This window comes from Mirounga angustirostris, unplaced genomic scaffold (assembly GCF_029215605.1).
Source record: "Mirounga angustirostris isolate CCGP_5_RB_7025 unplaced genomic scaffold, mMirAng1.0.hap1 SCAF_1, whole genome shotgun sequence".
Lineage (NCBI taxonomy): Eukaryota > Metazoa > Chordata > Mammalia > Carnivora > Phocidae > Mirounga > Mirounga angustirostris.
Window position 1 is genome coordinate 185132767 of NW_026991709.1, and position 13295 is coordinate 185146061.

The following is a 13295-nucleotide window of genomic DNA, read 5'->3' on the forward strand; positions in this document are numbered from 1 at the left end:
CTGGGTGCTAATCTGTCACTAACATCTATTTAAAAATATTTAACACCCATTTATCAGAGGAAATTGGCCCCAGGCTCAGAGGCTTCACACAGCAATGGTATTTGGCTGCAATACACTACTCCTTACTCTCCACTGATTCGTTTCTATGTTTATCTCCTAATTATGACAAATAATGCTGGATTTCTGTATCCAGTAGTGGTACAGGGTTTTCTTCAAAATTACCTTGTATTTAAGTTTAAATTTATGGCTCAGGTGACAGAAGCAGGGCAGAGGATGGCTGAAGTTGGGAAAGGGCTCTAAGACCCCATTCTGGGGAGGGAATCCTGAGACGGTGCTGTCCAATAGAAGGTGAGCCAGAAATGTGATTCATATACATAATTTTAAGTTTCTTAGTAGTCCCATTAAAAAAAAAAAGCAAAAAGAAACTGGTGTAATTAGTTATATGAAGACAGTATATGTATTTATAGAATAAAACCGAATAGATAAGATTATTAATAAGACATTTTACTTTTTTTGTATGAAGTCTTTGAAATCTGGTGTGAATTTATTTTTTTATTTTTTTAAATTTTTTTTAAAGATTTTATTTATTTATTTGAGAGAGAGAATGAGATAGAGAGAGAGCATGAGGGGGGAGGGTCAGAGGGAGAAGCAGACTCCCTGCCGAGCAGGGACCCCGATGCGGGACTCGATCCAGGGACTCCAGGATCATGACCTGAGCCGAAGGCAGTCGCTTAACCAACTGAGCCACCCAGGCGCCCTGGTGTGAATTTTATATCTATAGCCCATCCTAATTTATATCACCCACATTTCAACTGTCCAGTAGCCACGTTGCTATTGCTATCGTATTAGACTGCGCAGCTCTAAACCAAGGTGAACGAATGGAAGTACATTTCCATCCACAGTGAGAGTGATGCTCCTTCTCCAATTTGGGGTCATTGATGTCACATTTTCTTTTGGTACTTGAGTCTGAGATGACCCTAGTTGCCATTTGTCAGCTTAGCTTTCACAAGGCCAGCATGCCTCTCATGTCCCCCGTATGTGAGTTGATAAGAGCGACCCAATGCATGGCCCCAGTGGTCTGGTAGAGGTCTGAAGGCAGACCAGTGTGACCAAAGAGGCTTGGACCTTCCGTATTGGCAGCCCACAGGAGGAGATGGCCTATAGGGACAGTGGGGACTGCATTTCAGGCTAGATGTAGGGGAAAATCTGACCTGACCTCTCTCTTCTCAGGACATGTGCAGGACGGTGGCTGGTGGAATGGGATGAAATCTACAGTTCCATTTTCCAGATGGAATAATTTACTTAACTCCAGCTTGAAAGATCAGAGCCAGGATTTGGAACCAGGGAGTTTGGCTCCAGAATCTGGGTTTTTAATCTATTATTAAAGGGCTCTATTGCTTTTAGAGGCCTTTTAGAGGCTCACAATAAAAATTAAGTTGCAATATTAATACTTCTGGCTAGCATTTAAGGGGCAGTTACTATGATTCAGACACTGTGTGTCCCATACATTATTCCTTTAATTCTGCTAATAGCACTTTGAGACGACTATTATTGACCCCACTTTCCAGATGAGAAAATCAAGGTTCAGAAAGATGAAGTGAGTTGCTGGTGTTCTCAGAGTCATTAAGTTGCTGAGCTTTGTTTGCAAACAAGGTTTGCTGAGCTCCAGAGTCTGTGTCCCTTGCTGGTGGGTGAATCGCATTATATTCCGAAGTAGCTTTAACGGGGGGCCCAACATGTGTCAGGCATGATGTTAAAATGCTTTCCATATTTCATCTCAGTTCTGCCTTACCACAGCCCTATGAAGTAGCTGTTAGTTTTTTGTTTTGTTTTGTTTTGTTTCTTTAACAGATGAAGGAAGTGCTTAGAGAAGTAAGTAGAGGAACTGAATACAAAACTTAGATCGATTGGACTCCAAATCCCATTCATTTCTTCATTTGTCCCTTGTTCTATCAGTTCCTTTTCGTAATTACTTGCCCAATATTTATGATCTTCCCACTACAGGCTAGGTACTGTTCAAAAAATGGAGTAGGGACAGGTGGGTACCAGTGTCCAAGTGGTTTGCACCTTTCCTTTCTCTGCACAATCTGGATCGTTTTATGTTATTAATGTAAAATGCACTACAGTCACACCATTAATGAATTGAAATTTTGCAAAAGGAAAGAGGTAGTGGGTGCTGATCTTCTGTTATAAAGGCTGAGTAGTAATCAGTCATCTTGTTTCATGTGGGAAGAGTCTGGCTTATGCTTGAGAATCAGTGTGGGACTTCATTTCTTTTCCTCTTAACTTAAATTTGATTGTGATTGACACACGACACTTTCTCTTTTTTAGGCTGTTCTTCAGAGAACTTTATCAATTGATCTGTGGTTGCTCAGATGCGGAACTGGGGCCTCCTGTTTCTTGTTTTTCACTTTTCTTATGAAAAGAAGACTTTTTAAAAGATCCTCTGCCTCTCTCCTTTTAGCTTAGTCATAGACAATTGATTTCATAATCTTTGTGCAAGAGGGAGGTATTCTTGGCTGTTTGACAACCTCAGAATGGATGCAGTCCTCACTAGCTCGCTGCAATGTTGTTGTAAATCAATATTAAAAACACCCCTTAAAAACCGATTTGATTTCTAATTGACCCTGCCCAACCTTTTCACTACAAATAGCACAAACTTTTCAAAACAAGTTCATAGTAATATTGGAAGATTAGTAACAGTTCAAAATAAATTAGTAGTAATAGTAGCAGTATTGCTTGTAGTAATTGCTACTGAGTCAATGCTTACTTTGAGCCATGCACTGTGCTAAGGCCTTCATGTGATTTATTCTATTTAATCTTCATTAAGAATTTGTGAGGTAGGTCTCACTACATACAGGTTTTTAGAAAAGAAAGCATCACATAATGGTTAAGTCTATTGTCTTTGGAATCAGTCAGCCTTGGGTTCAAATCTCAACTGTTACTAACTAGCTCTGGGACTCAATGAAGCCTCAGTTTTCCTATCTGTAAAAAGGGGCAATAATGACATACGTTTTCACAGGGTTTTTGCCAAGGATGCATGAGTTAATTCAATAAAATACTTAGCTCAGTGCCTGACACAAAGTAAGCTCCCAATGAATTTTCATACACACACGAAAGAGAGAGGAAAATTCTATATATAATTGGATATATAACAGCATAGAAAAGTGTATTGGTATTATTCAATGGGTTTTGATGGTCACATAAATCAGGTGGGTTCATTTATTTATTCAACAAATCTCTAGTAAGAACCGACTAGGTGCCAGGTCTTTGGAATACAGTAATTAATAAAAACAGACATGATCCCAGTATTCCCTCTGCTGGAGGAGAGACCTTACTCAAATAATCACAGAAGAATATGTAATTGCAGGGCGCCTGGGTGGCTCAGTTGGTTAAGCGACTGCCTTCGGCTCAGGTCATGATCCTGGAGTCCCTGGATCGAGTCCCGCATCGGGCTTCCTGCTCGGCAGGGAGCCTGCTTCTGCCTCTGACTCTCCCCGCTCTCATGTGCTCTCTCTCTCTCATTCTCTCTGTCTCAAATAAATAAATAAAATCTTAAAAAAAAAAAAAGAAGAATATGTAATTGCAGATGATGATAATGGCTTTGCAGGAAAAGGACCTGGTGTTTTGAAAGCAAACAAAACAATGCGTGGCACTAGCCAGTCTAGGGGGACAGGGAAAACTGCACAGATCTGGTTGCATCCAGAATCCTTTTAGGTTTGTCCCTTGGGTGGTTCTCAACACATGTGGAATAATAAGTACATCACAAAATGACTTATCTGGAAGGTCGATGAATTGGTGTCTAGGGGGATTTTGGGCTTCTCTCCACTACCTGCTTATACCATGCCCAAGAAGAACACACGTTGACATTGGTCAGGACCTGGAAGATTCATTGGGCCATTCTGCTAGCAGAGAGAGGTTTAAAAGGAGGGAAAGAATGCTTGTTCAGTGAGAATTTTGGTGGCTCACATATCTGCTGTTGATTCTCTGCACTTGCTCACCTGCAGTCCTCTCTCTCGGAAAGCCAAACAATCATCAAAGAGGTGAAGAGGTCTGCAGGGATCTGTTTAGCTATCTAAATGGTGGCAGAAGAGGGTTCCTGCCTTTCTGGACCGGCATGGTCTTTGAAGTTCGTAAGCTTAAGGAAACAACCAGGGTTGTTAACTGTTTCCAGGTGAGTTTCTAGCTTATAAGGAAAACAGCACTCTTTCCAAGTGGTTGGTTATTGGTTTTGACACATCTAGCAGTAAGTACAGAAACAAGTAAGATGCTCAAGTCCTAGACCAGAGGGGAGTCAACCGTTGAAACAGTCTGGACATCTTAAAAATAACTCAGGGGGAAAAAAAAAACCACATTTGTATTGTGATTCAAAGATGAATCTGTAAATTTGGAGACACTTATTGATCATATCAATATTTTTTATTTTTATGTATTTTTTAGCACTTCCAAAATATTTTTGGGGCTGCCATTGAATCAGCTAGATGAAAATGCTAAGATTTAGTCAATTAGCCATCAGCTTTGTCTACTTGACATGAAGCATCTGGGCATTGTAAACATATCTGGAAAACGCCAGATGTCAGGCAGTGTACAGATAAAACATCTGGAGGAAGTGTGGCAAACAGGAGACATGGGGGGGAGGCTGCAAGTCAAAAGCAGCCAGAATTGAACTCCATCTCTCCCATGTACCCTGGGCTAGAATGTTCTCTCCCTGCGTGATCAAAACTACTTCACCACATGCCTGGCTGGTTCAGTCGGAAGAGCATGTGACTTTTGATCTCGGGGTTGTGAGTTTGAGCCCCACATTGGGTGTAGAGATTACTTATATATACATATATATGTGTATATATATGATATCACACACACACACATCACACTTTTTAAAAAACATGACACACAACTACCTTTTTCTCTCCATACAGTGGCAAGTAGTAGAGGCATGGATAGTAAAAATATCAGATATTCCAAAGTAATTTCTTCATTTGTCTAAATATTTTTAGGTTTCCCTCCAACCTATATTTAAAAATGGACACATTTTATAGGAAATCATGTCGAGTGAGCTACTCCTAGAAATTTTGACTCAGAAAATGCTGGAAGACCTTTCAGGTGCCACCTTCTGAACCAAGTCAGCCCCTCTCTGGTCTCTGCTCTGTGTTCTCTTGCCATCATCTTCCCTGCAAGGGGAAAGAAAGCACATCTTCCTCCTTCACAATTACATAATATTAGAGTGGGAAGGAACTGTCGAGATAAATCCAGGTTGTCAAATACTCCTTTAAAAACATAATCCTATTATTAACTTACTATTCTATACTACTGATATCTCCCAGCTAAGACATAGAAGAGTTGCTATGCATGGCTGGAAATAGTGCACTAAAGCAAACTTGGATCATGGATTTAAAAATTCTCTGCAATTCAGTGTTCACATCTGTAACATGTAAGCCTACCTGACAGGATTGTTGTGAGGTTTAAAATTAAATTAAAATGTGAAGCATGGAGACTGGAATATTTTAATTGTTGCATAAATGGTTGGGATGATGATGGTGGTGAAGATGATATAATCTTCAAGTGACATGGGCTGTTGTTGCCCTGGTCAATGACACTGGATCATGAGTTCAGCTGTAATGACTTCTTTTTTTCAATCTGTATACTGATGTTCTTCTGAAAATAGATTCACTCTGCTGAGGTTCAATGCATAGGGCAAAAATATTGCTAATGCAGTCTAACGTTTGAGCCAGTGGTTCTTTGTGGGTAGAGCTTCAAAGCTATTTGGCATCACCGAGGAGATTTGGCAACAACCAGGTATGCATGTGTGACTATTTCAGCTGGTTGCAGTACATGACTGGAAAAGAACTAGAATAATTGTGTGAGGACCTGGAAGTCCACTTGAAGACTTCTGCCTGGAGAATGAGCCACTGCTAGGATCAGTGAATGCCCCGATCATCCTTCCATTCTCAGAAAGGACACAGTGTGTGCTATTTAAATTCTTTCCCCATGGTTTCATTCACTGGATTGTAAGTTCCTTGGGGATGGGACAGTCTTAACCACCTGTGTCCTTAGTGCCTAGCCAAATGTCTGTCGTATGCATGACTTCTTAGATACATCCACCGCATGGCGGAAGAAAGGACTGAGAGCTTACATCTGGCATTGTCACTTGGAAAATCATCTGGATTTCAAAAATCTGTGTGTTTCCTAAATTATCTCAAAGATATAAGAAACTCATGACACTGGCTGCCTGTAAAAAAGAAAATTAAATGGCTGGAAGACAGGGAGGGAAGAAGGTTATTTGGAGTTTTGTTTTTATTATTTTTACTTATCTATTATCCCTCATGCCCCTCCCCCCTCACCCCCTGTATGCCCTTTTAAATGACTGGATTTGGAAATGTTAGCATAATTTTAGAATAGGCATGTTTTACTGGATTTGACCTTTGGCAATTGTGAGAAACTTTCTGTTTAGGGGAATGATTATGATTATATTTCACACTTCCCTCCCACTAATTTTTTTTTTTTTTTTTTTTGGTTGCAAGTGAGCAAGCATTAGCACAGCTAGGTTCATGAAAAGAGCTATTTTTTCAAGCCTTCCTTATGTCTTTCTAGAATTGAAGACCCATTATTCTGTCATATATCAACCCATCTGTCAGCCCACAACAGATGGTTAAAATGAAGAACTTCTAAAATACCAAGAAGGAAATTATCCTGCACTTCACCATCCACAGCTTAAATTTACTCTGACTTTGGAAAATTCCTTTGCCACTTTGCCACTCATCATACCAAGTGAAAGTGAGGGAAAATATTACATTTGAATTACAAAATAGAAGCCATTCCTCAAAAAGATGGCTATTGGATTCATAGACCTTGGCTTTACTCTGTCAGTTGGAGAGAAGACAGAACTGGGTTCGAGTCTCAGTTATGCTGCTTCTTAGCTGCATTTTTTTTTTTTTTAAGAGAGGGGCGGGGAGAGGCAAAGGTAGAGGAAGAGAGAGACTTTTAAGCAGGCTCCATGCCCAGTGCAGAGCCTGTCACAAGGCTCGATCTTATGACCCTGAGATCATGACCTGAACCCAAATCAAGAGTTGAATGCTTAACCGACTGAGCCACCCAGGCGTCCCTTAGCTGCATAGCTTTTGATAGTTCATTTGACCTTATCGGCCTTTATTCCCTCAATTGAAATAGTAGAGAATTAATAGCCTGTTTTAGAGAGTTATTTCAGGAATGAAAAAACAAGAGGATAATCTGTGGGACAATATCTTGTACAACAAGGCACCTGATAATTGATAGATATTACTATTTTCACCACTGACTCTCCCCTTCTGTTCTTATCCCCTTTACCAGAGATTTATTCTAGATGAAAGATTCTTTGTCTCTGGCAGGCAAGATTCAAGCAGGTGCCTGAGGACAGAAAGAAGGCAGCTATGAAAAAGTGTCAAAGTGTAGATGAGTCTGGGTGTGTGAGTCTCTGTGTGCCTGCAATGTGTGGTGTGTATACAGTGTAAGTCATTGAAATGCTGCGTGATTGTTCACTGTGTGTGTGAGGAGGATGGGCGGGGAGACCATAGAAGTGAACTGTCTGCATTCTAGGGGAATGCATGTTTTTTGTAAGCCTGAAGGTACCAGGGACTTCTGCCCAAATCTTCCCAAAGAGAATCATCATGTTTTCTTGGTTTTCATTTTCAGTCTGGATGAAATAAATATTTGTGATTTTTACCCTGTCTAGGCATAAATATTAATTGAATCATAACTTATGTTTCATGCTTTATTTAGCGGATTCCACTTATTTTTGTCAGTTCTATCATAGTTCCAACATGTAACTGTTAGAATTTAACATTCACAGTTTTTTTTACAGTGGGAGTGTTTGGAAGTAGACTCTCCCTCTCCCCAGTGTTCTTCTTTTATGAACACTGATGTGTGTGATGAGAGATAATGAAAGGCCCAAAAGCTTTGAGGGGCGAGATGTGTTCTAGGGCAGTGCTTCTCAACTTCCTGTCCCACTAATCTCCTGGGATCTTGCACAGTTTCTGACTCAGTAGGTCTGGAATGGAACTGAGAGTCTGCATTTCTTGCTTTCTTTTTTTTTTTTTTTAAGATTTATTTACTTATTTTAGGGGGGAAGGGCAGAGGGAGAGGGTGAGAGAGAATCTCAAGCAGACTCCATGTTGAGTGTGGAGCCTGAAGTGGGGCTCGATCCCATGACCCTGAGATCATGACCTGAGGTGAAACCAAGAGTCGGACGCTTAACCGACTGAGCCACCCAGGTTCCCTGAGAGTCTGCATTTCTAACATGCTTCCAAGTGATGCCAGGGCTGCTGGTCCACGAACAAGGTCCCACAAGGAAAATTCCTCCATAAAAACCTCCCAGTGTGCTCTCGCGTCCACTGCCCTCCACGGCCCCACTCTCAACGAGTGTTCTCACACCATTTTGCATACATTGCCATTTGGCCTCAGTTTCATAGAGGTAGGTCTCATTTTCCCAATTCAATTTTAAGATAACTTCCTTCTTAACTTTCTCTCTTCTGGTATTTATTGAGTTATTTCTATATACCAGGCACTGTGCTAAGGGTTAACTTCATTTAATTTTCAGTGATAAGGTCAGCACTATTATTACCATCAATTAAAAGGTGAGGATACAGAGGCACAGAGAGGTTAAATAGATTGCCCAAGGTCACCCAACTAGCAAGTGGTAAAACCAGGACACCAACACGGTTTGACTCTAGAGCCTGGGCCCCCAATCATTAATGCTTCGCTAAGATTGTGCATCACTGGAACAGTGTCAAATATATTTTTATAATTGCTGCAGCACCTAGTCCAGTGTTATTTCTAATAGATAGAAGCAGATAAAAATCTCTTTTCCAAATAAAGAAAAAACACATATATGCTGTTTTTTCTTTTCTTTTCTTTTCTTTTCTTTTCTTTTTAAACTGGCTGCTTAATGAGACCTGTGGAACTGAGTTTCAGGGGATTAGGACTAACATTATCAGATAAAAGTCCAATAATATGCACTTAGTTAAACTGCATATTATTAGAATCTGGTCTTGAGAAGTTAGCCTATGTGGGCACCATTTGACCTGTGGTATGTTAAAATCTGTTGTAATGAGATCTCATTATATGCCATATTGTATCCTGTTGATGAGAGGAAAAAAATTAGTTATAAAAGTGAAGGTTTTATATAAGATATTCCTAGTCACAAAGAGGACCCTGATTCGACACAAATTTGCAGAAATTAGTGAAAATGTAATAATCTTGTACCAGTTTGCAGAGCTGCCCCTATTAAGGGCCGTTCATAATATGATTGCCCCTTTTTTAGAAATCGTTTTCACTATTACAAAAATGAAGCCAAATAGCATTTTTTAAGAGTACAAAGAAAGCTGCACCCCGTTCTGGAGGTAAGTATGCAACATCCTGATTCCATATTTTGGGAAACACCCCCATTCTGTTTATGCACTGTGGCAAACGGTATCTAGCACACTGGAAAACACCTGGGAAATAACTTTGTTTTGATGATTTTGAGAGAATGTGAAAGCCAAATTATGGGACCTGTGAAGGTAATTGTGTGGAGCTTAAGTTAAAAAGAAATCCACACTTGCAATCACAATTACTTTTTAAAATGTGTTGAAAATATGAGAGTCGAATCACACACAGGTGGAGATGGGGTCTAAAATCTTTCTGTAATGAGAAAATCTCCAAGAATTTAAACAATCTTTGATAAACCTTTCAATCTCCCATAGTGGGCAGTGTCCTTACTTTTGTACAGACATGAGGCCGTGGGCTTGTGTTTAGGAGCCATGTATGAAAAACGCGGATGTTTTCAACACTGGAATTACTTCAGTTCAGGGAGATGCTCTCACTGCGAGAACCATGAGGGAACCAAGATAGAACATTCGGTTTTGCTGATGCTTTTTGATGGGATGGCAACAGATTGCTTGCAGGTTGGAAATGTATTTTTCTTTTTCACTACATCTTTCTAATACCTGTATGCATGTGTTGCTGGTTTTTGCCTTTTTTTTTTTTTTTGATAAATACATATATTAAATGATCATAAGGTACATGCATGTACACTTCACTCTGCTATGTTGCTGGTTTGGAATGCCCATGAGGCTATTTTGCTTGGTTTTGTTTCAGTGACAACCCCCCTACCCCCATCTTACCCAAAAGGCTCAAAAGAATGGTTCTCAAACTAGGGCTCCTTTGAAGCAATTTATGAGGAGTCAGTTTGGAATAGAGACTGGCTGAGTCTTTTTTTCTGGTTTAGTACATAGCTTTCTGACCCTACTCAGAAACAGACCCCTTGGAGATCACTTCTCTACCATTTCCCCATCTCTCCATTTTTCATTCTTTAGAAGGGGAGTAGAGCACAGGGGTTAATAGCTACAGTTCTGAAGTCAGTTCTGGATTCTTCAATGCTCACTCATCGTGTGACATTAGCCAAGACCCTTAAACCCTCTCGAACTTGGTTCCCTTGTCTCTAAAAGGGGGGATAATACTTATCTCACAAAACTGTTGTGAGGATTAAATGAAATCTAATATATGAAATACTCATTGAGTGCCTGGCATATGGCAAATACTCAATAAATATTAATTGTTGAAATTATTATTTCCAGATATACTAGACACAAGGAGACCTATTTGTCAGGAATGAATTCCCAAAGCAGATCACTGATGGCAGAAATGGAGCCTTTCTGGAAGTGAGACTGTGTGTGCTGGATGCCAACCCACTTGACTAGAATGAACACAACCCATGGATTTTCAGGGCCAGAGACTGTGGAGTGGTAACTAAATCTAACTAGTTTTGACTCGATGTTGATTAAAAGGCTGGCATTTGCATTAGGTACATGCTTCAGCATTTTGAAGGCTAAGCCGCAGCTGCCCAGCTGAGTTTCTTCCTTTGAGGCCCTTGTATTGTACCATGTGCCTGGTTTTTGTGGCTATTTCTTTCCACCTTATTCCAAGATCTACACACTGCCATTTCCCTCCCCACAGGCCGTGCCTTACTTAGGGTCTGTATTGATACTATTGTGTTTGCTAAATCACCTGCATATCATCAATATACATATATTTTCTGCAAGACAAGTGGGGCTTGCTCAAAACTGTGAGTTTTATTCTAAAGAAGTTTTGATGAACTTTGCTCATAAAAAAGTAATGAAATAGAAAGGCTTCTTCTTCTAATATTCACCGACTTCTTTGTTTCTAAAAACAAAATGGATGTGAGGACTAATTTCACCTTAGCCATTAGAGAGCTCCTACCTCAACTGAGTCATCTAATAGCTATTAATAAGCACAAATGAGAAGACCTTTCAAATGAAAATTCATAATTCATTTTTAATAATTTTTAAATGGAACAGTCCTCCACCCCCACCCCACACCCCTGCCATGCTTGGCATTCAAAAGTAAGAATACCAGTGTTCTTCCTTAAAATGAGAGATAATAATTTTATTGTTTGTTTGTTTTTGTAGCTAGATATGAGGAACCAACCTCAAAAAGAATTTGAAATTACTTATGCACTTCAGGTGAGAACTAGGAAAATTCATCAGATGATCTAGGACAATAAAAAACACTGAAACAAACAAACAAACAAAAATCAGTAAACATCATTGATCATTTTCTACCATTTACAAGGTAAATTAGTAGTTTGGGTAGTGGTTAAGTGTTATGGCGGAAAAATAATGCAGGAAAGAAGGGTAGGAACTGATATGATGGGGAAGTGGGTACGAAATTCTAGGTAGGGTGGCCAGGAAGACCTTATTAAGAAGGTAGGTTTTGAGGAAGGACCTGAAGAAAATAAGGCAACCAGCCATGTGGATATGTGGAGAGAACCTTCCAGGCAGAGGGAAGAGCAGACACAAGGGCTCTGAGATGGGAGAGAGCCTGGTGGGTTTATCAATCTAGAGAAATGAAGGCTTTAATTAATTTGCTTGAAGTGACTCCAACATGGTTCTTTACCTTTTTAGATCAGAGACTCTTTGTAGGATGGGATAACAAATGTACAACATATCTGCTCCAGGGAAATTGGATTTGGGGGAAGGATGTGGGGAGGAGTAGGAGATTGTGGTCATGCTTTCAATAAGAGATGACAACAGTCTGGATTAGGGAAGTGGCAGTGGATTCAAGCAAGAGATAATAAGGAGGTCAGTTTGATGGCTCTTAGTGAGGGATTTGATTTAGAAGTGGAGAGAGGGTGTCATAGAAAACACTCGGGTTTCTGGCCAGGAAGACAGTATTTCCATTTATTGGGGACCCAACTCTCTAATTCTGGGATACCCAGCAGTACCAAACTCTATAAGCTCAGTATGTTGGCTCAGTGAACCTGCCCCCTGAACTCAGGAAGTTCCGGGGTACATGTGGGTCAGACTCTTGGATGGTTATCTCATCAAGATGCAGGTGTGGGTTCTGTGTACCCCATTAAAATTATACTCACAATAAGAAGTAACACTGTATTTCTAAATCTTCTCTTTGCCTAGGGGTGGTTAGAGAAAATCTCTCTTTTTTTTTTTTTTTCATTTCAAAATCCTTTAGATGGGAGATCTTCTTATGGTCAGCACTGTTACCTTAAGTTCTGAGGTTCTCTTTGAGAGCCCTTTCCTTATTTATCCTTAAAATATGGGAGTTACAAAGGTCATAGCTTCTCTTTGCACTCCTCGCCTCTCACCACATTCTCATGATCTCCTCTGAGTTGCAGATCCACACCCCATTTCTTTGCTACTATCCACACATGGATGCCCTACACTCCTCAATTTAATTTGTTTGAAAAAGAACTCCATGTCTCTCTCTCTTAAACATACTCTTCCTTCTGCAGGTATCAGCTTGGCTGAAGACAAAAGTCTCATGTTATACTGGGAGCCTCCTGGAGCTCCTCTTCCCTCCCCTTTCCTTCTTGCCTTCCTTTGGGATAGGGTTCTGCCAGCCCGAGCCTTGGACCACACAGATCTGGATGCACTTCTGGCTCAGCCTTTCATCAGCCATGTTACTTACCTTGGGCCTCACTTGAAGTGGGAGTGAAAACACTTAGCTCCTAGGCTTTCTGTGAACTTTAAATGAAAAAATGCATGTAAAGCCCTTGGTTTCATGGCTGGCACGTAGTAAGTGCTCAAGAAAGAGCAGAGGTTATGATTAGACTCTTATTGCTTCTTCTGTAGACTATTGCAATTGTCTGCTAATCAGCCCCCCACCTCTATTACCAGCATATTATTTAATTGTTAACACAAGCTTTTTTTTTTATTTTATTATGTTATGTTAGTCACCATACATTACATCATTAGTTTTTGATGTAGTGATCCATGATTCATTGTTTGCGTATAACACCCAGTGCT